Source organism: Nothoprocta perdicaria, unplaced genomic scaffold (assembly GCF_003342845.1).
Source record: "Nothoprocta perdicaria isolate Ctin4 unplaced genomic scaffold, notPer1 scaffold_250, whole genome shotgun sequence".
Taxonomy (NCBI): Eukaryota; Metazoa; Chordata; class Aves; order Tinamiformes; family Tinamidae; genus Nothoprocta; species Nothoprocta perdicaria.
In genome coordinates this window covers 288,144-314,480 of record NW_020455478.1, presented here as the reverse complement: position 1 = coordinate 314,480, position 26,337 = coordinate 288,144, and positions in this window count along the sequence as shown.

The following is a 26,337-nucleotide window of genomic DNA, read 5'->3' as shown; positions in this document are numbered from 1 at the left end:
CCTCCCTTCCATCTGTGAGGCTATTCAAGAGCCTCATTACTCTAGCTATTAGGATCCCTCTTCCAATTTCAAATTTAAATTTATGTCTGGTCACTTTATAGCCACATATTCTTGTAATAATATTGCTTTTAGTTTAAATGGCTGTCTTCCACCTTGGAGTTTCCCCCAATGAATTTACAGAGAATAATATCCCTCCTGRCTAGGCTAGACAAAAAAACAAACAAAACCCGCACCCCCTTCTCCCCTGCCAAACTCTTGTAATTCCTTACTATATGGTACATTTTTTTTTCCTTTAGTACCGATCATTTGAGAAACACCTGCTAAAATTTGTGCCCTTTCTCTTGAATGTGAGTGACCAGAGCGAGTGCAATGAGAGGCAGAGATTACAGGAGGCATGCTAGCCCTTCTCTGCTGGAAAGAGTCTCCTGATTCATTTTGCAATTAAACATTGGCTACATGCATGACATCTTCATCCCATGATCAGCTAGTATATTMAGATCCATTTCCTCAGTCATTTCTTGCTAATGAGCACCAGGGAGAGCAGTTTGTAGSAAACACAGCATCCCTGCAGCAGATGTGTGGCACGTGCTTGCTGCACAGCAACTGGGAAAGAGTCCTGGTGTCCCCGCAAAGGCATCCCTTCCTTTCTGGAATGACATTGGCAGCAAATAGGATTGCTGATATGCTCAGAGCAGGTGCTAGAAGAACATATCAGGGAAATAACACTTTTACAACACGTAGAGTCCTTGCTATTTCATCCCCCCYACACACTTTTCTCTTTCCAGCTGCCCTGCATCTACTACTATTTCAGCAGAAGTAGAGATGCAGATGTAAGGATTACCCCCTTTATTGCTTTTCCATCCAGAYGAGGGAATTCATAATGGAGGATGTCTTTGAAGATTGGACAGTCATCCCAACAAGGGGCTCTCCAGAGGASAGTATTGGCAAGGAAATGAGTATGTAAGTTTTCTAGTCTTGACCTTGGGGAGCAGGTGTTGGTGGGGAAGATGAGTGTGGCCAGCAGTGTGCTGCAGCTCATCTGGGCTTAAAGGCACTGGGGTATTCCCATCAATCTGCCACTTACATACTTTGTGTGCTAGAGGAAATTGCTGGTTTTGTAGGCAAGTCTAGTCATGGMAGAAATGATTTCTTGCTCTGTAAATCTGTGTTGAAAAATAGATCTCTAATTTTCACAGTAGGGAAAAAGGATTTTTCTTTATGAGGTCTGCATATTTACATCACATGCTGACTCATAGCTACCAGAACTCCTTATGCCCTCTCCCTGTACTACTGCCTCCTTGGGTAGGAGAAAGCCCTTATTTGGATTTACACATTTGATTTCTCTTAAGTGCCTCACTTTACATATATCTATGTTGGGKTTTTTTTGTTATTCATTTTTCAACATTTCTTCTATTTATGGAGGTTAGTTTTGAATTTCAGCCCTGTTCTCAAAAGTGCTTGCTCCTTCCAGATAGGGGTCATCCACAATTTTTTAAAGTGCATTCTCTAGTCCATCATACAAGTCATTAATCAAAATACTGAACAGAACCTGCTGCTGCAGGGCTCCGCTTGAAGTGTCCAGCCAACTTGACAGCACACCCAAGATAACTGCTCTTCGAATGTTTATTTCTGAGCATTGCTTCTGCCTGTTTGTCTCCTCTACCCAGTGTTTCCCCCTTTTTTGTTTAGTTTCATTGTCAGGGAATGTTCCCCCCTGGCCTTTGTATTTATAGTCTGCCTTTATTGAGTGCTTTCCCTKAGCAGATGTGCAGGCAGCCACAGGAAATCTGTGAACACAGTGTTCAAATAGTCAGCTTAATAAATCACAGGTGCTATGAAACAGTCTGTCTCCTAAGAATTGGGTGTGGAAGGAGTCATAGCCACATCAGGGGGATGAAAAGACATAGAGGAGACTTTTAAAGATGTGCAGCACACTGCAGAGGTCTTTCATGTCTTGAAAATGCCATAGTGATAGGCTGCATTGGAAGCTGGAACTGTCCTCAACTTCATGGGGCCATGAATCACAGAATCAAGAATGGTTAAGGTTGGAAGGGACCTCTAGAGATCCATCTAGTTCAATCCCCCTACTCAAGCATRGACACCTATAGCACACATCTAGTTCAATCCCCYTGCTCAAGCATGGACACCTATAGCACAGGGCAACCGGTCGCATCCAGACAGGTTTTGAAGACCTCCAGACCTCCTTTTGTAACAGTGGACTAATATTCACAGAATCACAGAATGTTCAAGGTTGGAAGGGACCTCTAGAGATCATCCAGTCCAACCTTCCTGCTCAAGCAGGCACACCTAGAGCATGTGGCACAGGGCGGCATCCAGGCGGGTTTTGAAGACCTCTGGAGAAGGAGACTCCACARTCTCCCTGGGCAGCTCTTAACAGTTCTCTCTGGAGCAGGCTGCAGCAGCAAAGGAAGAAAAAGGGGAGATACAGGTGTCTAATGATCAAAAATGAGTATCAAAAAGACTCCACAGTAATCTGYCTGTCCGGGGAGGAAGGCCTGAAAATTCAGGCTCTCTGAAATCTGGATGAAGACTTTGGGTTACACAAGCGGTGGTAGCAAGMATGCAATGATGTTTTGCTCCTGACCAAATTTGCCACTTCATCCTTCCCATTCCCCCATTCAGAACTGTTCACGCCCACATCCGAACCCCCTGCCTAATTCTAGAATCATAGAATAATTACGGTTGRAAAAAACCTTCAAGATTTTGGTTTAGTTATATGTGAACCGGGCTGTGAACAAGATCTATGAAATGTAACAGACAAACTGAAATGACTGGATTTGCATCCAGATGAGAAGTGAGACTGATTCACTAACCCTCRTGCTATCTCTGCACAGTCCTAAATCCTTACCCTACCAGGCCATGGACCATTATTCTTTCTACTTCTTACTCTGGGTCTCAGCAGCAATGCAGCTCAGCATTGCACTCCCAGCTGAGTGCTCAAAGCCAAGGAGGCTTAGTAACCGGCAAATCTTTTCCTTCCTTCCTCCAAACTTCTAGCCTGGCTAAGTCTTGATTCTTCAGCATGTAGACAGTCAGAAGTTTGAATTTCCCACTTTAAAAGGCTCAGTGCCTGAGCTAAATAAGCTTGATGCATTTTCTGCATTGAGCAGCCCCACATACCTCAGTTCCCATCACCAGCAACGTCCACAGAGCCTTCTCCTCAAGCCCATGCTCGTCATTCCCCAGGCTCCTGGGGCTGCCTGTCTCTAGAGCTCTATGCATYGTGATTGATCTATGGCAGTCTTTGTTGGAGGGCTGCTGTGTCACATAGATCAGTGACAGAGCGCACGATGTGTGGGTGTTTGCTTTGTCAGTAGTACTTCATCATCTTTTAATTCATTAAATACATTTGTCATTCATCTCTATTAGAGGTTGACATTGCTGCTGTTTGCTCTGCCCTATGTCAGTGTGCTTGTAAATTCATACAATAACCAAGGGAAATTCGCATTTGTCTCTTCTGAGGTTTAGCAAACATGCTTTAGGAGACAAGCTTCTCCATGTATTCCCCCAGCTCGCAGCCTTCCACCTCCCTCGTTTCCCCTTCACACTAYATAGCTCCCAGCTCTAGTCATATACTTCTTGGTCTCATTCCATTCCATTTTGTTATGTCTTTCAGTCCTCCAGGCCTCTTACTTTAATCCCAGACCTCCTGCATCCCACATACATGTTCCCCCTTGGTCAGTCTTTGATTGTTGTTTTTTTCCTTCCATTTTCCTATCTACTGTGGGACAACCTTAGGTACCTGCAATCCGTTTTTCTCTTAGAACACTTCTTCTCTGAACATAAYGGGATTTTCTCTGCCATCCCTCCACAGAGTATTTTGATGTAKACTGATGTCCTCAGATTCAAGACCAAGCAGGTGTGCATATGTACATGTATATGCATGTRYGTGTGTATGGATTACATAATCTTGTTGCCATCAGCACTCCCCGCCCTTTTATAGCAGTGATGGGATTACATCTGAAGTGCTGTGTTTTCAGTTAAGGGCTTTCCAGTAGAAAAAGAGACACAGATATACTGGAGTGAGCCCAGTGGACGTCACCAAGCACGCAGCATGTGAGGAAAGACTAAGAGGACTATGAATGCTCATCCTGGAGAAGACAAAGACAAGATTTTATTGTTCCTTCACCTATCTAATCAGAGGGTACAKAAAAAACAAAGCTAGACTTTCCAGAGGTGTACAACAATAGACAGTGGGTACAGCTTGGAACATGAGAAATCTCAACTAAGTATCAGAAAAAAAAATTCTACAAGAAGGTCAAATGCTGGAAGAGGAGCCCAGAGAGGTTGTGCAATYTCCATTCCTAGAGAGAGCTGAAAATCAGCCTGAAAAAGCCTGAGTAACCAGAGCTGGTTGGACATGCCTTGTGTGTGAGGGTGGGACCAGAGACTTTCTGAAGTCAACTTTGGGGGTCAAAGCTCTTACCTTTCTGTATCGAATTCCACCCATTCCTCTAGTACCCTCTTGCATCTGCTTGGGGGGACATTTCTCTGTACTTCCATCTGGCAGCTCTAAGGCAGGACCAGCAGCTAGTCAGCCAGAGCCTGCTTCTTAGAGCTCTCCCTAGTCTGCACTCATGGACTGGCAGCAACTAGGCCTGGTGRACTAGCTGCTGAGAAGGAGTTGAGCCAGAGGATTTTGATGTTTGAGTCAGCAGCTGAAGAACGGTGAAGGGAGCAGATACTGTGGCTGGGCAATGTGGCCTGAGAACATCCTATGTTTTGATGSATGTTTTCTTAATGATACATCTGCACTCATCAGCTCTTGAGACCCAAGCGTTCCATCGAGGACACAGCTCACTTTGCCGTGGATTATGTCAGCTAATTAGGAAACACAACTCTCTGTCTGCGTCCTTAAAAGATGTGTTTGCTTTTGTTAAATGACACCATGTTCAGCTTGCACTTCTGTATTAATCCCTAAATACTGTAACACTGTATTGCAGACAGAGATTAGTCAAGGCTAATTCTATTACAGAGCAATATTTGCTTTAAGCTTCTATCGATTAAAAAAGATATCTACTTGCAGAAGGGCTTTCAGGAGGACCAGCAAATCTAGAAAGCACCTCAGTCACAGAATTAAAAAAGAAAAAAAAAGCCAAAAAACCCCACAAAAACACACACACAAAAACAAAACAACAACAGCAAAAAATAGAAAGTCCAGGAATAAGGGCTGCGTTCCTGCTCATAAGAGAGAATGTTCCTATTGAAGCTAAGCATTTCTCTGGAAGCAGGAGCAGATTTAACTCCTCATAGATGGGAAGGATGAATGTCCCTGAAGTAGATGAAGAGCAGTCTGGAGATTAGAACTGACTCAGGTAAGGTGATAAAAAGTTCAGATATAGATTTCTGCCACATGTCTCACACCTCGCATAGGCACAAGTCCTTTGGGAGATTTGCATGGCTTTGACCTGAATATTTGCCTTTCTAGTCTGTGTCTTCCACTCCTGGCTCTATCTGCTTTATCCACCCACACTTTCTGCTACATCAGCCCTGCCTACAAGAAGTAGCATGGGGATTCTGACTGATTTTCTTGGATATCTTTTTTATGGATAAATGATAGAGCATAAATAAATCCTGTGCATCAACGAAAGTTTGTGTATATAAACTGCTAGAAATATCAAATATCGAAGTAAATATGCCTCTGTATTTGCAGATGCTGCATTTTTAACTATAAAGGAAAGTCTCAGAGAATAAGAGCAGACATTTTAAGCTTCAGGCATGAACAGTGCTTTTTAATGCATTGAATTRTCAGAGGTCTGCTTTTAATCCGACCTTCTCTTCCTATGCAGGTATATTTGGGGCGCTTCCCAGGAGCTGTGGATAGCACCTAGAAGCGTAATGAGTCATACAATAAGGCCAGTATCTTTTTAAAGAATAAACAGAAATCTTGAAAAGGGAAAGCAAAGCTTGAGGATCGGATAAGCTTGCATAGGAATGGCTCCTATATATAAAATACCTTCTCCCAAGCTACCTACATCTGAGTGGGATTTTGCTCTCTTCTGATTCTTGTGCTGTCATCTTCACCTTGATGCCTGTGCAATGTTGCTGACCAGAAAATGAAAGCAGCTGGAGATCACAGTGGAACTAATTGTTAACATTTCTTGGCAGGTTTTCCTGAAGGGCTCAGTTTAGGAATATAACTGGAACATTTGTATTTGTTCAAATAATTAGCATGCAGGAGTCTCACAAACAATCTCATTGCTATGTTGGGACTGAGACCTGTCACACTACAAGGGAGCTGGAATTAAACTAAGTCACCTTTCTGGTATCCAGAAAGTGAGGAATGTCCATCCTCTTGCCAGAACAACTCCTAGATATGCTCCAAAGTCTGCTTGCTGAATTTGGATGCTGCTTTCCATGTCCCCTCACTGACTTTCAGGACTGCTCAGCTCCCTCAATGCTTCTGCTTGGGCAGTTGTCCAGCTCTGCTAGTACTGATGGTATATAAGTGGCAAAATAAAATAGAAATTATTAATTTCAAGCTCTGCTGGTAGTAGGGAAAAGAAAATCAGTCCCTGGCAAATGGATTCAGGAGCAATCAGAAGAAAAGAAAGGCTCTTTCCTAGTGCCGGTAGCTATCTGTCATGATGGGGAGGGTGAGAGTATAACAAACAGTGCTTGAGTGCTGCTGTTTCAGCTGTTGTAGTTTAGAGCTGTTTATTTATTTATTTAGCATATTAATGGCAAAATAAGTTACCTGTATTTTTAAGCATTACCACAACTCTTGTTGACATTGCACCTGCTCCCTGTTGCTCCTGGAGCTGGAGAAAGTTGAGCGGCGTGCAGTGGGGACAGAAGAGTGTCGTTTCCACAGGACTTGCACCTCTTGTTTGCTGTCAGGTGGCAAAGCATCTGCAGGTGCAGGATGAAGAGCTGGTGCCAGCACAGTTCTTTGCCTGCATGCTTGCTCAGGTATGTGCATGATGGAGCTCTTGTGTGTCAGGCTAATGCCGCTGTAATCAACATGCAGAATGAATGAGTGCTGTGCAGCAAAACCAACAGGAAGAGAAAGCACTCAGAATACCAAGAACTTCAATTAAAGCCGAGGCTCAGTCAAGCACTACAATATTTGAAGGAACTCATCAAATTCAGCGGTGCAACAGGGCACTGGAAGTCAGATGCAAAGGTTCAAAGTCAAATGTTCAAGAGCTTATCTCTGATATAGAGACCCAAATAAAGGGCAAACGTTTGAGAAAGCTTCTTTGGGTCTTGTAGCAGTCTCTGTAATGTTGTAATATGATCTTAAAAAGTCTGGGGGTCTGCAGGTACAGAGCATATGAGGAGTGAGCAAAGGCTGCAGAAATTTTTCCCTAAAAGGAGTTAAAATAAATAAGGAACTATTTATATAGAATTAGATGAATATGAAGGGGTGTCTTAACTATCTGTAAAACAACAAGGTACAGATAACTCCTCCTTTGAGGTTATATAGGTACAAGCATATTTTCAGTTAAATTGAAAGGTGGCAAATCCGGAGTTGAGGAAAGGACTTTCTCATTTGCATTGTAAACCTCCACTGACAGGAGACATCTACAACAAAGCCATTTGCACCTGAATTGGTTATTTTAGGCTGTTCTTTAAGACAGTAGGAGAAAATGGGACACTTTCATAGAGCAATTCATCTGACCAAACTCAAATATCCATTTGAGGAAGAGGTAACTCATGCCTCATGCTCTGCTGACTATATTGACTAGACTTCTACTGATAATAAGACTGACTAGGAAGGGTAGCAGATTAGACACTGGCCTAGTCAGATGAATTCTGCCTTGGAATATTAAACTGTGGAACTCATTTCCACAAGAGGCTATTGAAGGCAAAAGATAAACTATGTTCAAAACCAGGGCTAGAATGAGTACAAAAAATAAGGATAGCCACAGTTATCACAGATGGTGTTAAAAGCATTTTGGAATAGATAAAAGAACTGCTTGCTTCAAAGCTTAAATCCATTTTAAACTCTTAGGATTAAGATCATCACATGGGACATCTCATTTCATATCTGTCTGCTGTGTGATCAACGGCAGGCTGCTAAGTGGGATGGACCATGAATTTACTTCAGACTGTCAATATTTTTACCTGCACACAGTATCCCAAGCTTTCCTGAAAATCCTGTAGCTTGTACTSAATATTAAATAATGTGAAACTGGGACTTTAATAGAGTAGAACAGGCAAGAGCAGAATATAGAAGAACAGCGTAGAATAGCTCAGGACAGAACTAGAAAATTAAAACAGATACATATGCATAGGAAAAAACAAGTCCATCAAAAAGAATTCTTTCAATAGAAACCCTGACTTCTTTATGGGGCACCTTCTTCAGGTGGAGAGATAGCTGACTGTCTTGTTTCACAGCTGTTGATGTCATACAGTTGAATCAACTGAAGGATCAAATTAATGGCTGGACTGTGCAACCTTTCTGCAGACCAGTGATCAGTTTTATGAATAGTCCTAATGGAATCAGCATAGTTAGTTATACATGAAATACATTTTGTGGTATGCCAGTCTGAGTCTCAGGAGTGCTGCGTTCAATAGTGACTAGGCAAGATGCAGCACTGAACAGAAGATGAATATACATAAATAGGAGCTGCCATTACTATAACAGACTCAGGGAACTGGGGTAAGCAACAGTGAAGTTCAGAGCCCATGAACAAATTGTTTTGTTCATGGCTGTGGTGACTTGTCTCGGAAAAGAAAAAGAGAGAGAAAGAGAGAGAGAAGGAGGGAGGGAGAGAAGCTCCCCTGTAGTGATCACAGTAACAGCTTGAGGTTGTGCAGCAGGAGCTATCAACTGCCAGAAGAGCAGAGGAAAGATCTGCTAGAATGGAGGGGACAAGAGACAGAACAAGTTGTTGCCACCAGATGCTACTGAAGAAGAGCTACAGACATTTCACTTAATCACCAATACAGACCAGCATCTCTACAGAAGTCGTAAATGGACATACCTAATCTGTTGCCGTCATGCTGAGCAGATCAGATGTAAACTTTAGCCTGCCTTCTCTATGCTATGATTACCTGAAACTCTCAGATTTTTGTCCTGTAGTCAGTTCTCGCTGTGAAATGTTCATTCCTTCACAACCACCCACCTGTAATAATTTCTTTTGATTATTTTTCTTCAACTTTGGATTAACCTAGGAAAGCCTAATCTGAGATAGGCTCAAATCGACAAAACACTATGCAGAAGGGCTTATAGAAATGTTCTAGCATTATTCCGCATCTGGTAGTTCCTCTGCAAACTCCCTACTTCTTCAGGTGAGAAGACAGGAGGCATCTTTTTACTTCATGGTCGTACAACATTTGTGACGACAGACTTTTGGCTCATGGCTCCTGGGTACTACCAAAGGTCTATGGACTGAATTAGTTATCCATGTTAAAAAAAAAAAAAAAAAAAAAAAATCTGGCATTTTTCCTAAGTGAGGGTTTGGGGAAGCTAGTTTTGCTGCAACTCTTCTTATCTTCTTCAACATGCACAGGATTAGCATGAAGAGAACAAGTGATAAAGACTTTGGCTACACTCCAAGGAAAGGTGTTGGAGACCTTCATCATTCAGGAAGTCAGATAATTGGCCATGGCCCAAAGCAAAATGAGAGTGTCAGTAAGAGGTGGCCAGCTAAGGAAGTAGGTGTTATCTTGCAGTGTAGTACCAGAGACATAAACAGCAGGTAGAGGGAGAAATGTTACTATAAAGCCTAGTCTGTTAGTTTCATAAAATAGCTTCTTAGATGAGCTTCTCATCACTGTAAGGCAGAAATAATAAGCACAAGAAACAACATCCTGGTGTAAATTACCATTGTCCAAATACTACTGGGATGACAGACTGGTATGTATTTCACCTACATGATGACAAGACTAGGACCAACTTTCATTATCGTGATATCTTCYCTCTTGAAGTATACATCTTTTTTATAAGTCAAATTATAATTTCATAGTATAATCAAAGAAGCATAAGAATGGTTCAAGATCCATATGTGTGAGATGTAAATAAGACTAGAGAGGTTTGAGGCAGGCATTGATTTTGAGCCATTTGATATTGGTGTTCTTGGAATGTGAGCTTTCATGGTTCAAGCCAGAGTAGAAGGAAGGCATTTGGGCAATCAGTTTTCAAAGTTCTCCTTTAATTTCAGAACAGGAGATTGTTCTCATCTGTTTTGAAAGTGGACTGGAGTTAAGAGCAGAAGAGAGAGACAATGGGAGGGACCTAGCAATTACTTGACCACATCCAGACCAGGCAATATGCCTGCAAAAGCAACTTTTACCCTATATTAAGCTGTTGTTAATTTTCTCTAGCCCCAAATTGCTAGGAACCCCTCTGTCTCTACCTTTGCCCTGGACTGCATGGCGGAGAGCTTAAGAGAATGGCCCAGGAAGGTGATTGGGGTCAGAATCAGGTCCTGAGTCTTGCTCACAAAGGGAGTAAAGAAAGACACCTCACTCTGGAATCTCTTCCCACAAGACAGGCCAGCTCTTAATTTCTCTAGTAGTCACTGTATTCATTATTAATGAACTTTGTGTGTTTTAAAGTCCTCTGTGAACACCCTGACAAGCAATGGTGCTGCTGCTGGCTGTTAACAGCCATCTGGACTGTCTCATTTCTGTGCCAGTATATTCTGTTTTGAAGACCAGCATTGGTTTCCAAAGTAACCTGCTGCATGGTATGGAAGATGCTTAAAGTGCCTAGACTAGATCTGCTCTGCTATGGCTTTTCTTGACAGCAGCTCTTGTGAGATGCTAATACCTTGCATTACACATGCACCTTCCTGACAACTAATAGCTTAATATCCAGTACAATGTCTACCTCACAGAGCAGTAGAGGAACCATTGTTCTCCTTTTGTGCAGGGAGATGAATGTTGCTTTAATGCATTCATATTTAGCTTTGGGTCCCCAGAGAGTTGCGGCTTTATCTCAGCTCCTAGACTTCCTATTTGGTGCTGATATTGTGTGTCAGAGAGCAGAAGGGAAGGATTTGTTGCACCTTATCTCCATTCAGATGATAGTGACGCTCCCTGATAACTCACTAATCCACAGAGATAAGAACACTGCAAGCAGATTTTGCAGCCTTTAGGATGAAATGTGTTCAGGGATTTGTGTTATTCTCGCAAATACCAAAATCATACGTTTTGCTGTGTGAGCCACAAACTTCATGTCACTACACTAATTAGCTCCCGGGATCAGGCTTATTTCAAACAGCATTAACCAGATGAGCAGACAATGGAATATAATAAAGTGAAAAATAAGATCAGATGAGCAAGGCCTTTAAGGTAAAATCACTTATAGCATTGCAAAATATTACCCGAGAAACAGAACTAAAAGATAAAATGTATTGCCTTTTTTTTTTTCTCCTAATAGAATTGTTGTTTCTTTTGTTTCTTTTGGAATTTGGTAGCAGAAGAGTAAGGAGAGGAGAACAAAGAGAATCTGGCTGACCCTGGAAAACCCTATGGGCTGCTGGGGAATAAGTATCTGCCACAAATTCTGCACATAAGTAGTTCCTGAGAAACGACAATTCTAGACATAGGGGTTTCATGTGCGAAAGGATTTCAGGGCTGCAGTTGTTATCAAGACTGAGCAATGGTTCAGTCGAAAGAGTTGTCTTGTGGGTATAACCTCCACTCTGCCACTGCACCCAGGCATCCTCTGGCTGCTTTAATACTCTGCATTGCAACCTGGAAGCAGTCTTGCTCATTATCTGCTACAGTCACTCCTTCCTCGGGTTACTTTTATCCACTCTCATTTTTATACTAGCTCCTTGGTTATGTGTGGGCTGTCTGTTGACACAGACTTCTTCTATGATGCTGTTCCATATTTTAGCTCCCATGAGCTGTCCGAAATGTATGTTTGGTAGTCAGGTTAGTTTTTCTTGGCTGACATATATCTCAGAGCTGTCTCTGTCTGGGAGAAGGACAGGTCTCTGTCTGGGTAAAGGTCCAGCATGCGTGGGTTCAGGGTGTATATCCTGTCATGGAAACAGGGGTTGTGTGTGGCTGTTGTTCACACTGTGAGAGATGGATCTCAGATCCGTGTTCTGTTGTTCCAAGCGAACACCTGGAGTAGATTTTCTGAGAAAATAAGACCTGTGGAAGGGACCTTTCCTGAATCCCTCAGAACTGGCCAGCCCCTGGTCACTGATTAGCTGCATTTAGACATAGCATAGTGCCTGTGAAGGCTGGTGTTGGATGAAGGAGGTCTCTCTGTAGTTCACATTTGTTCCGCAAAGCCAGACATCCGACCTAGGCAAATCCTAGGGAATTAAAGCCCAGTGAGGTCAAGGAACTTTGTGGTGAGGGGATGGGAGAAGAAAGTATTTTCACTCCACAGAGGATGACCAAAAAAAAAAAAAAAAAAAAAAAAAAAAAAAAAAAAAAAAAAAAAAAAAGGCATTATCTGACCCAGAGCTGCTTTGCCAGACCCCAAAGTAAGGTATTCCCCGTAAATGGATGCAGTAAACTACATCTTAAACTGCCTCACATAAAAGCAAATAAGAATAGTTGCTGTAAAGATATCATACAATGGTGGACAGCTTTAACACAGCTATTTAAATTCTTGGCTGTCTGAGATTTCTGAGTGGCACCTGATGCCAAGAATACAACATCAGGGAAATCCGTAAGTGAAAGAACAGAATTCTTATGATCTCTTTAAAGCTGAAACTATCCATAACTAGAAAGAGAGGTAAAGCAGTATGTGCTTTGAAAAGACATTCATCAGAGGTGTATTCTGACAGTAGAACTTTTTTTTTTTTTTCCTGACAATGTGAGCGGGAGTTAATTAGTAAACAATTGTAAAGCTTGAAGAATACTGCAGTCCACTTTAAAATAAACTATTGGAGCAGGATGAGGAAAAGAAAAAAAAAACATAGACTGTGAGATTTAGAATAAACTGGGAGTGGAATACTCACAGGAATGTGAGCAGATGCGCCAGGTCTAGAACAGATTTTAGGATTAGCAGATGGAGTGTGCAAAACAGAGGAACCCATGCACTCCCTGAGACTTCTAGAAGCATCAAGTGCTCTCAACATATAGATGTCCCTGTAAATCCAGAAGAGACAAGGAAGGACAAATGCAACAGAATGACATAAGACCTAGCAACTTGTACAAATGGAATCACTCCTATCAAGGTCTTTCACGAATGCTGAGTCTAACTTCAATGTGAATAAGTGGTTTAAAAAAGGAATTGGATGGGTTGAAGTGGTCCTCCTCTACCTCCCATACTTACACAGTTTTCAGAAGCATCATGGCTTCTGATAAGATGTCATGTCAGGTGAAAAACATCCCTATAGACTAAAAACTAAGCTACTTATTTAATATTACATCTGAAATGTTTTCAGTCTCTCAGAAGCATCAGTTTTGGCATGGGAATGTTCTTCATGCAGCTAAGCACACAGCTCTTGTGGAGGGAGAGTTCCAGGGTTTGGAGGCAGGAGGTCAAACAACTGTGTTCAACTGCTTTGTGCTACGTGGCCTCCAGATGACCTTTTAGCATCCACAATTAATTTTAAGCATAGAATGAGAAAATGTCCCAAAGTTCTCGCTAACTTCAACCTGTAGGCAGACACAGATACCACATTGCTGTCTGCTCTACCTAAAGGGCAAAGCCAAAAGAGGCCAGTGCCCAGATGGCAGATATTTCTGGCAGTAATTCACTGAAAGAATTACTCTGAACTTCAGCATTGAGCTAACTGTGCTCACAGTTACTATCTGGACCTCAGAAACACCAATAGCTCCAAAAAAGACTTGACTGTTTCCTATCTGTGAGAAGAACCTTTGAAAATGCTCCCTAAATCCCCTTTGTCTTTTTTTTTTTTCTGTCACTGATAAACTGATGGACTTATTTCACATGCATTCTAGAAAATTTGCCTAGAGTATGTTTGAAAAGATGCCTCCTAGAAGAGATCCCCATGTAAGTAGAAACACTGTGATCGCCTGGCTAAAATAGAAAGGGAGACAAACGGTATTAAAAGCAGAGGCCAGTAAGAGGATAGAGAGCTTTGTGGATTAGTTATTTGACTCTTTTTGACCTAAATCTCTCTTTTAATAAAGTAAATTCTTTCCACGAGGGGCTCTTTAAAGTCCTTTAACAGAAGGTTTTTCCAGCCTGAGCAGGGGCTTAGCAGAGGACATGGCTTATCAAGTCTAGCATCCTGCAAGGGRAAGTGTGGTTGACCACAAGCTGATCTTGCTCACCTAGTCCTGCATCACCCTCTGCTTGATGCAGTTAAGTGTAATGACTCTTCAGTTAAGTGTAATGACTATTCTGTTGCAATCATCTTCGCATGAACACGTGTATGGAAAAGGGTTAAGGCTGTGAAGCTGGAACCAAGCATTTGTCTTCCAGAGAGGACAAAGGAAATCAGAACCTGTAGCCTGTTGTGGAAGCATGGCAGAAGGAAGGGACCTCTAGGGCAAGGGTTTCAGATTAACCCATTCCTGAAGCCTATGTCAACTTTGTTGGGAGCCAGTCCTTTCCAAGGGATGCTCTGGCTCCTCATGTGCTGGTGAGAACTGAGGCACTAAGGATGTTCTGAACTGGACTTCAGAGCAGATTGCTCCTCTCCACTTTGGTGCTACTAGATGTGGGGGGAGAACATTTTGACTCATGGTGCTTGGTCTCCTAGGACAGTATGTTCTTAAACAGGAGTCTCTGCTGTATTCCTCTACTTGTTAGAGAGCGAGTTCACCTGGGTAACTTATGCATGAGTGAAAAAAAAAGGCGAATTTCCCTGTAAATGAGCAGTTTGCTGCTGTGAGCTAATCCAAATCCTCCCTAGCAGCAGGGAAGATTTCTGCACTCCAGGGTCTCTGCCTGCTCTGGGGCAGACAGTGATAAAGTATACATGCGATTTGTAACAGCCTGGGCACAGTCCTCCACTGATGCTTTACTGAAGCTCTTTGGCTGCAAGGCTGGGCTTATCTGACAGTGTTTGCAGTTCCCTTTCCTTCTGCTCAATGCTAAAGTCCTACTTCACTGAAATGGATTGCACTGATTTCAGAGGGGCCAGGGTTTTCTTTCCAGTCTTTCATGGGCACTCTCAGTATCATCATGACACTTGTATTCCCAACAAAGAGGAATCTGTAGATGCTAGTTTATAAACGGGATTTAATGAGGGTTAAATTCCAGCCAATGATGTGCTTGTGTGCTGGTTAATGCCTCTGAGCCGATGCTGTGCAGGACATTGCAGTGCACTGAACCTTAGTTACAGAAATGCAATTTCTGCTTTCATGTATTTATCTACCTATTGCACAGCTGATACAACTGAGCGTAATGATTTCTCCTCTGAAATATGCTCCCCATGTCAGGGGAAAAAAAAAAAAAAAAGAAAAACAGAAATGGGGAAATCTCCAAATCTCCAGGAGAAGTGTGGAGTGGGCAGATTATATCCTTTTTAGGAACCAGGTCAGGTCTTTTGTAGTGACTGCAGACTGAGTAACACACAGTTTGGTCGTGATATCACTGAGACCCAGAAATCTTTACTCTAGGTCTCCGAATTGCTCTACCACTTCCCTTAACACTTCCGTCCAACAAGGTGCAAAGTTGTTAGTGACAGCTCTAGTAAGATCTCTGACCCAGTTTCCTACATTCATCAAATCCTGAAAAACCTTCAAACCTGATAGATGGAGTGATGGAGTGACTGAATTTCCCTGACCCAGCTTGCGCAGCTGCAGCATCCCCTGGAACTGACCTTTGCCTTGCACACTGGGTAGCAAACTCAGCTGCTCCAGGCTTTTAGGGGTTCTGGCAGTTTTAATTTACTCTCTGTGTTTAGGATGAGGGGAGGGTTAGCTTCAGCCTTATAAATAAAAAGAAAATCCAGAGCCTGTCGAATTAAAGGCTAAGCACCCGCTTCTCTAATCACTCTATGTAGTCCCTGGGATCTTCCCTCATTTAGAGAGTGATTTTTCACTTTAACTTACTGCACAAGCCTCATTTCAATTAATCCTGCTCTGCCGAAGTCCTCTAGGCATATGGCCTGAGAAATTCCTGGTATGGAGCAGGTCTCTCTGAGACCTCCTAATCCAGCGTTTGCCAGCTGATAAGTCTCTATGCTCTTTTGAGCAGCCCAGTAATAACTTTAATCACTGCAGACTGTTCCAGTTCCCTTGCGTGATTCTTTGCTCCTTCCAGCACGGAAGGATGATTTACTGCCTGGTGCTGCTGGGGGAGGCAGGATTTGGAGCTGTCTGTGAGAGGACAGCTGGWGGATGCTCTGTCACCAGCCAGGACACCGAGACGCAGGTTCCCTGGGGGAAGGAAGGTGCCTCGTATGCAGTGCTGCCCTGCTGAGTGAGCAGCCCATGGGCTATTTGCAGGATGCAATGAGGTATCTGTGCTGAATAATAAGCAGCAGAACACCCTTGGCTACAAGAGGTCTGCGGAGTCCAGAAATTGGGCTGGAAAGGCCCCAAAATACGAGGGGGCATCGTGGACTTCAGGCCGTCGATGCTCTATGGCCCAGACTCAGGAGTCCTGAGTGATCCTGTGTTCAAAAAGGAGCTTGTGATTCCAGGCCTGAGGAACTGTGCACATTGCAAGGTCACGCTGCAGCCTGAAGGAACACATAGCAGCAAAGACACAGGATTTGCATCCAGAAATATGCTGGTCGAGGACTTTCATCCACAGGAGTGAGCAGAACATTATTCCACATGGCAGCACCATAGGTTTCCCTGAATAATCTAGTTTGGGGAAATGTTCAAAACTAGTATTTTAGCTTTGTATAAAAAAGAGGCATTCTCACCACAAGCACAGAGAGGATCTTGAGGCTTATTTGCTTCGTTTTCTGGAAAGRCCTAAACCACAACCCAACAGTGATGTGTGACTAAATCACCTATTTCACTTTCTCTGGGGTCTGTCTTGCTAACAGTGTTTCCCAAAGGCCTGGCTTATGAGAATTTCATTGGGATTATTTTGCAGAAAGTAGTAAGCAGGCATTTGTAGCCCCACAAATTACAGCTAATTTTCAAGGTGGCTCTCTCTTGGAAGTCTCTTTTTCTCCCTGCAGATGAGATTAATAATGCAGCTCCTTATTACCTAATGCCAGTGCTGCTGTCTCAGCAGCATCAAATCCACCAGGTGCTGGGAAGTCACACACCTGGAGGGGAAGCGCTGGAGTGGACACAGATAGCCTTGCTCAGGCCCTGTCTCCAGCAGCTCAATTAAATAAAAAGAGTAAATCAAAAAGCTGCTGGAGATCGATGYCCCTGGCAGACGGAGGCTTTCATGAGATGTGACACCTGTTCTGAATATGATGCATTATTCCTGCAAGGAAGGGACCCCTGTGACTGTGATGGGAATGGGTTTCCTTTCTGCACAGAGGCCAGCCCAGCATAGGGCAGCAAGTCCTGCACCCACAGAACAGAGTGGTGAACCCAGGGCTCCACAGCTCACGGTCTCATTCTGGCTGTCCTCACACTCCTGATTTTCTGAGGCTTCCTTCCCCAGTGCTAAGGTGTGCCCAGAGCAGAGTCTTTGCTGCTGTGACCATCTTGCTTGCTCTTTTCAATACAATGAATTTCCGTGGATGTAGGCATGGTACGTTAGCAGTGTGACAGGAAGGATGAAAAGTAAGGAAGTGGCTCAGATTATGGACTGAGTGATAGCCACAATGCCGAGGTTGAGGCACTGCTCTGGAGGTCTGCTGTTCTGCCCTGCCCTGTGGTTGCTGCCTGGGAGGGAGATTCAGACACTGAAGCTGTGGGCTTAAGCACCTAAGCAACCGTTCTTTTCTAAAAGCTTAACCCTAACAGGCAAAGCAAAGCAGGACCGTCTGCCCATGTGTGAGAATCATCTACGAGCAAACACTCTTGGAGTCTTCTCTCTGCTAGAAAGATCCAGGCAAGGCAATGCTGCAATCAGTCCAGGCAGGTGGCTCAGGAACAAGGACTGGAGTAGCAGAACCCAGGTCCCAAAACAGGGAAAGGAGAACTGCACGTCAGGTTCTTATTTCTAACCAGGCTGGGAGGAACAGCCAGGTCCAAGGAGACAATTGCTGTCAATCTCCATTGTGCTTTTGAGGGAGATTTAGGACTGCAGGAATACTTCATTCCAAAGTGAAGGTGCTATCATATTTTCTGGCTCCTAACGCTGTTTTTCAGATATCATAATGCTTCTAGCTGATAAAACAGTCCAAAATAACTGCCCTCCTTTTAGAAGTATTTGCCATAAGCCAATTCTTTTTGCCCTTGCACAATTATAAAAAAAAAAAAAAAAAAAAAAACTGCAGTTTTAGCCCAAAGAGTTATTCTCTTAGATGGAGAACTTTGATCTGCTAAGCAGTTTTTAATGTTTACTGAAAAATGCATGTCGTTCTCTGTGCTTTCAATATTCATCTTTTTCATGTCTCCCCACCCCTGCTAAGTTACTTCTGTGGTTTTTTTGGATCCACTGTGGGTGTGGGCTGATTCAGCTGCTTCAGCTGCTGTTTGTGCCTGGAGAGATGTTGAAAGAGGAAGAAAGGTGTTGCAGATGCAATTTGTGGGTTGAAAAGGAAGGAGCTACTTTGTGCAGGAGCATTTGGAATAGTCTCACAGAASATTCCTGGGAACAGTGGGAAACTTTCCTGAGGATAATTCAAAAAGCTCCAAAGATACACTTCCAGAACATGATTGATTTGTTTGGTTGGGTTGTACTTTGGGGATGTTTAGTAGAGGGGAGGTAAGAAGCTTGATGTTGAAAGATTTAGGAGGCTTGTGTGCTAGGAACCCAGGTCAAACAAAGCTTTCAGGTGGATGTGCTTTCAACTGAGCACCTGCAAAATACCAAAAGGCTTTTAAACTTAAGTACAGAAAACTCAAATAATTCACAGCAACCAACTATCAACTGTTCCCAAGTTGCAGAATTGCACTCTATTTATCTGCTTCTGGCACAAAAGACATGTGGGACCTGTCATCATTTTTGTTGCCTATTTCTACATTTTTTTTCTGGTTTTAAAACTGCCTTTCTGAGACAGGGAGGTAGGTGGATCAAGATTGCACAAAATATTCAAGAAGTGGAGAGGATAAAACACAAACTTACACAGTGGCATGAGGCTGTTTTCTATACCTGCCTCTAGATACTTCCTGAGTATTTTCCTGAAGCATTTCCTTTTTTGCACTATCAAAGCCCCTACATTTAATTCACCTTTCAGTGGATTATTCTTCTGAAACATTCTTCAGTGACCATCACCAGGAGGAAGCCCTACCCTGCGAGTTTTGCTCCTTRGATCTGCTCAGGATAATGCAGTGGTTAGCCAGCACACGCTATCAATTTACTTATTAGGGCCACTGCCAGTTTGCCCTAAGAAAGATTCATGTGATAATTTACAAGATCTACGTCTAAAAAATAAAGGACAATCAAACATAAGGCTGTTGAACATCTGTGTTACTAAAGTGCACTTTTTTCCGTCTTAGTCCACTACATATTTAAAGCATTGTGGCTACAATATTAGGTCCCTGTGCTACTGTTTTCCCTGCAGWGACTCACACGAGTTAACATGACAAATCTTAACAGTTATCCCCGTGAAATTTTCTGTAGCAAAGATACATTTTTAGATGGAGGAGAGATGACTAGTTAGTGGCACAAATCTATAGTAATTAGAATTAAATTCTGAAAATATTGGATTCCCCTCAGTGGCCTGCTCATTGATCTCATGCCTGTGTCATTTTTAATATTTTTATTGTCAACATTCTTTTGTAAGGTTTTGATATTTTTAATTTCAAATGGAATTTTTCATCCTTTCTCCTCTCTACATTATGGATCATTTATAGGCCTTAACCGTTATAACTAGCAGTTCAAAATCTGAATTTTGTATCAAGACTTTTTATTCTTTATTTTTACCAGTTATCTAGGAAAATTTTTAATGGCTGGAAATAACTAGTATTTTTCATTAAATGAGGGAAATCACTAGATTTTGTATTAATTTTCTGCACTGTGGAAACAGATTAGGTGCTCATGTCACTTTCATTGAGTCTCACCTATAAACACAATGTAATGATTTGCCCAGCCTCTGCCATGCATTGGAGTCTGTTTTGAGAATGTTGCTGTTCTCTAGCGGTGAAGAGATATGGCTTGAACCACACATCTGAATTTGAGAGAATCTGGGTTCTGACCCTAGTTTTTAAATGGAGAATTATTTGTATTGAGGCATGTAGCTCCAAGTAAGTGTGCAATGTAGGTATTGGGCTCAGGCCAGAAACGTCTTGGAAATGAAGCCTGTTGTGAGCAGCGTATATGCTTTTTGAAAAAGGGACCCATACTTCAAGTTTTTTTTTTTCTCTCTACTAGAATAAATCTCAATAATGCATTTCCAGCTGCAGTAAAGAAGCAATATTTTATATTGAAGTAAGGCATCCTTGCAACATTTAGATTCTTTGGGATAGATTATCTTGATGAATTTACTTGTGGGTTCATGCATCTCAATAGTACCCACAGAAAGCTTTAGACTTTTTGGAATTGCATTAAATTAGTAGTTAAGTGTTTGGAGACTTAGCTTCTTAATATTGTTTAGCCAACCATGCCATGCAGATTGTGAAAAGAGCTTTAATCTGCAACATATAGGACTTCCCAAGGGATCAGCAGCAGCCCTGATATGTTAATACTGCAAAAATGGATGATCCAATTAAGCTCTGCAAAACTATGGCAGAATGTAAGGTACATATGTTCGCTTATCCTTATGGTTTGCGCATTAGGACAGAGTTGCTAGGCAGCCTGCTCTGTTCGGTGGAATCTGAGGCCACATCAGCGCTTGTAGAGGTGAGGCTCCTCAAGTTACTGATGAGTTGTTTTCTTTTTTCCTCTTTTTTCAGTGTCACGGGGCAATTTTCCAAGGAGAGGAGCRTCTTGCACCAGTGTTGCAACTAGCTCATTCTCTGCCTGGAGCTCTGCAAGGCCAAAGTATTCTCTCTGTGCTTCTGGGACCAAACATTGGTCCTAAGGGATAGGCAAGTGCGGAGAACATTTTTCATCAGCAGGTGGAAAGGGCCTTTGATAAGCTCAGCACAGGGCATCACATATTTCTTTGTGTCTGTATTCTCATTCAGGCTTAGTGAAAAGCACTAAGCTGCTAGTAGACAGGAAATATAGTTGATACAATAAATGTGCAAGGGAACCCTGTTCATGTCTCCTAAAAGGCCTGTGGGAAATTTACTTCTGTGAACTGCTCAATAAGAAATACATTTTTTGATGTGCTATTTGCACTGCCTAAGTATCTGTGTACAGGACAAACATCAACAAGAACCACTTGAACAAGAACCATAGAAATGTGTTCCCTGCCCRCAATCCCTGTTTTTCTGTTGCTTCCATGGAGATGTCACTCCTGGACTCTAGCAGTAACCTTGGTTTGAATGGTCACTTTTCTGGGTTGAGACGAAGGAAGCAGAGGCCTTCAAGCTTCTTCCCAGGGGGGTTCTGCTCTCTGCTATAAGCCATGCCCTGCTGCACATCCTGTGTACTCTGCTGTTGAGAAAATTCCTGTAGTGAGAACACCTGAAGATCTGGTGAGGAGTCATGGACTGGCAGAGCCTGTGGTTGCGGGACCAGCGTGTGAAAGTACACACTGACCAAATTCCTGTTAGGGCGAGACAGGCATATTCCCTTTTGTCATCCGTGTCCAGTTGCTTCCCGGGCAACAGGTACTCAAAGTTAGCACAGATGAGATGAGAAAATACTTCAAGTAGACTGAAGGATCCCTTACAATGCAGCAAGGGGAGTCCTGCCTTCACGTCCAACCCAYGCCACCAGCAGTCTCCCATCAGCAACTCCTCCACATAGTTCCTGGGACTGCCCGTGCAGCTTGGAGTACAAGTCCTTTATTAAGTCAATCCTGTTTAAGCCCTCACAGACTCTGAGTGTTTCTCTTCACTGCTATCCAATCTTCTCTTGCTTCCCTTGAGATCACAGTTCCCTTTTGAACAACTGCTCACAGCATCTTTTTCAGCTTGTTAACTCTTCTGAAGAGAGACAAGGAACTGACAGAGCCCACAAAAGCTTTCCTGCAGAAGGTCTTCTAATCCTAGTCAAAATTCAACTGAACAAGTCCCTAAGCAACTTTAGGTAGTTGAGTAAGGGCTGCTCAGGTGAGGAAGGAACTGGAGAATCTCTCCTATGAGGAAAGCCTGGAAGAGATGACTGGACTAGGTGATCTACAGAGGTTCATTCCCACCTTAACTCTTCTGTGATTCTGTGATTCTTTGAGTTGGTCCTATGGAGGGGTTTGGATAAGAGTCCTTTAGAGATCCCTTCCAATTTTTTTCCATTCTCTATGACCAGGATTTCCAAAGGCCTCCTTGTCTCTTCTCCTTGGAGTTATATTCCAGGCACTGCTACCTGACACTGGCTCTTATGCCATTCACTGCATTGGGTCATCAGAGAAGAAGAGGATTTCCTGCTGCTGTTATTTGTGATACTGCATAAGGCAAACACATGATGTCCTTAAGGATGATGTCTAACTGATGTGGTGCTGTTGCCTGATGTACGCAGTACACCACCAGCAGTGAGAACTGTAATCACATCTGCATGTGGAAAGACATGTTTGTCTTGCACAAGATACTAGGACTCTCTTACATTGATGTCCATGGTCCCTTTAAGGCTAAGCTGCTATTACACTGTGATAACTTTACTCTTTTTTTTTTTTTTTTAAGAACAACTCTCTCATTCTCTGTGTGAAATAGGGAAAAAAAGACAAGAGCTACATCCACAGTTCCTCATTTTGTATTGTACAGAGAATGGCACATCATATCTTCTGGATGCAGAGAACTCAGTCAGGATACTCCTTCTTGGAGATACAGATACACTGAAATTTGTTGGGGTAACTCTGGAGGCTTCTCATTTTTTCATTTTTCGCTCTCTAAATTTATTTATTTATTTATCTATCTATCTATTTATTTATTTATTATTGTTTTTTTTTTCCCACACTAGAGCAATATTAACATATGTTAGCTATGTGGTTATATTTCAAAAGCTTTGCCCTTGGGATTGTTTCACCTAAGTTGAACATATACTTCATGCTTTGCTAATTAGTTTTAGGAAAGGAGGTTTTTCTTGTCTCTTTATTGTCCTTGGAATCCCCAGCTAAGGGCAAAGTTCATAATGGAAGTCAAGATTTTGTCTTCTTTCTTTACTAATAGTAGAAGACATTTTGCGTTTGCAGAGGTTCAGAAGTTCACTGAGTAACAAGGTGGTTTTCTTTGCTTGTTATGAAGGCCCTGGGGTAGAATTAGAAGTTGAAAACAATTTTAAAGTATTATAGACACTCTTTTCCCTTACTTATCAACTCTTTAATGTTCATGCACTTAAATTAAAATGCTAAAATAGATATATATTTTAATTGCAAGCTTTCTGCTAATGTACCAGCTTCTCCCAATAGCTGGAAAGATGTCTTGAGGACATTTAGAACTGGAAACCAAGGAGGAACGGGGCTATTTTCTAGTTAGAGAGAAATTCATYTTTTACACTCAGTCCTGCTGAGATGCATACTGAACATTACTGGATTTTAATTTAAACTGTGGGTTATAGCTTTGCACTCCTGGGAGGTGAGACATTTCAAGGGAAGAACTGGACCTCTCTCGTTCTTGGCGAAGACTGTGGTCTTTGTGCAGAAAGGACTGCGCACATTTGTGGCCATGTTTGTGAATCTCACCTTTTATTTTCTTTGCTCTTTCTCTCAAGTGCACAACATAAATCATTTCATTTGGGATCATATGAAATATTTCATATTGAACAGAACAGTGTTTTGTGGTTTTGTAAGAAAAACAATATTCCAGTGTGATCCAAGCAAAACCTTTTCTCCAACTTGATTTTTCAATTTTGCTGTCAAACTGAAAAATCAGCTATTCCCTCAGACCAGTAACAGGAAGCTCTGTTCTGCTGTACAGAACAGCAGTGTTCTGGTGCTGAACAAAAGAATATTTCTTGGCAGCATCATTTGTTGAAGGTCTTAAAAGATACTCTGATCACAAAGAAGAAAGTGGAGCAGGGACTCCAGCTTTTCCCCCAAAATAGCAGAGCTGAGCAATTTCAAGAGGCAGCAGTAGGAGGCCAGTTCCTTTTCCTGCCTCAGAAACTTCAAAACACCTTAAAGAAAAGTAATCGTATTCCTATTTGCAGCTCACAGGCCTTTAAAACAAAGACTTTTCCCTTCAACAACACCAAAGAAAGTGTTTTCAAACCTCAAAACCAGAAAGGGGCCTTCACTGAGCCATGTTGGTATCATGGGGACCATCTGATGCCATCTAGTAGAACCTTCTAGGGAGAGAATAGGCTAGAACTGTGCCGAACAAAATGAACTGCTTCAACAAGAATCATCTGGAGGTCTAGTGCTAGGCCATTTGGTGCAAAGAACATGTCTGGCYCTGGTTTTTAGTAGTTGCTAAGGCAACCCCTGCAGTCAGCAGCTGAGACCTGTTGTCTCTCTCTGTGTTGCTCTTGRCTCTGTGTTTGGAGGTATGGTGGCACAGCAATGACAGCTGGGAGTATGAAAGCCTTCGACTTCAGCTAGCACAGCTGTGATAGAAGAAATGTGGCATGGATGCAGCTATTCCAGTGGAAACATCCTGGCAGCACTTGCTTGGTTCTGGGTCAGCTGCGTATATGGAGAAAAGTGATTCTGCTCTACGCTGCTATCTGGTATGTCAAATTTGGGTTTTGCTGTTTCAGAGCAAAATCCCACCAAACGGCAGACTAAGAGGAATTGAAATTTCCCACAATGCTGAATGGAGCGGACCGTGATGGAGAGGGCTAGCTGGCAGCCTTTCCAAGACCTGTGGATCCAGAAATCCTTGGTATTCCTGCCTGCTGTGAGGCTGGTCTCCCAGGACTTCTAGGCATGCTTTATCCAGTTGTTCCATAGCCCTCCTAGAAGCTGTAGCCACAGAAAAAGGGTTGGATGCCCAGATACTCCAGGACCTCCACTAAGAAGCAGAAGAGAAAGACACAGAGAAGCTTTCCTCAAAATGGAATCATTTGCAAATAATATTTGAAGCATAAGCTTGCATATTAACCAAATTCCAGATGGTACAGTGAAGATGTTCACATATAAATAGTTCATTCTGGCCTCTCTTTATAGTGAGCAGAAAAGAGTCAATACTCAGAGGGAACAACTTATTCAGTTCGCTGTAGGTATTGACTTCAACATGAAGTGACTGGTTCCCAGGCTCATCAGTTGTTTCCATTAACTACTGAGAGAGTTCTGAGCCCAGCTCAGAAGAAGATTTCTCCACTCAAGTCTTCCCCACTCCAATGAAGCCTCACACCTTCTGACACATGAATCCTTCAGGAACCCTTGTGACCGTTTCTTTTATGCCTTTTGTAAGAGTATCATATGTACTTATTTTTTTCTTCTAAAAGAGCTGAAGTTCTGTTAAGACTGCTGCAGGATAGCAGTGGTGACAAAACACAGGAGAGAAAGTGAATGGCTGATGTGCAGGTGAAGATTTGCAGTCTTCCAGAAAAATACAGAAGCACCAAGAGCAGAGCTTGAACTGGAGCACACCTTATAATGTGGATCTTCAGATTTAGAGCAGGAAATAATATGCTTGGAAAGAGTTGTAAACTTTATATTAGATTTGATTATTAGATTATTAATTAGATTATTTACTCATATAAGTGTTTTGCTAAAACATTAACCAAAAGAGGCCTCCTAGAAGCTATGGCTTGAAGATGAGCTGTCTAGACAAGGTTCTAATAAGGTTAAGAGAAAGACAAAAGCCTGAGGAAATGGAGCGAGGGAGAGCTTTACTGAGCATAGCATTATCCAAAAMCCTGTGATAAGGATGAATCATGAGCAGCCAGATCAGCATTGCATGCAATCTAATCTGTAATTAACGTGACCACTGCTTAAGAGAGTTTTGTGCTGACCTAAGGAATGTGGTTCTGTGTCTGTGATTTGTCATGGCCATATATTTCTGTGTCAGGATTTTGCCACAGGCATGCATGCTTTAACAGCATTTCAGAAAAAGCATGTTAAACCATGGATCATATTCTAGACTATACTATACTCACAGACTCATCTGCCAGGCTGAGGTGTGGTCATTTATTTTGAGATCACATCAACACTASAGCCCAAAGAAAGAAGCTATATCTTCAGTGAGCTATTTGAGTTTACAGCATTACACATACTACTACATAYTGCTGAGCACTACACTACGAGCATTTCAAAAAATTGTGCCCTGTATTTACAAAATACGGAAGGGGCCATTGATGATAACAGTATGCTGGTGGTAGTCAGATAAAGACTTGGCTCTTGAGTTGAGCAGGGTTCCAGAGTTTTCCTGGGATTCAGCTGTGGAGACTAGCAGTAACAAATCACTAAAGAGCGCAAATGTGTTTCCATAGGAATTAAATAGTTTTTTCAAGCCATTTATGTA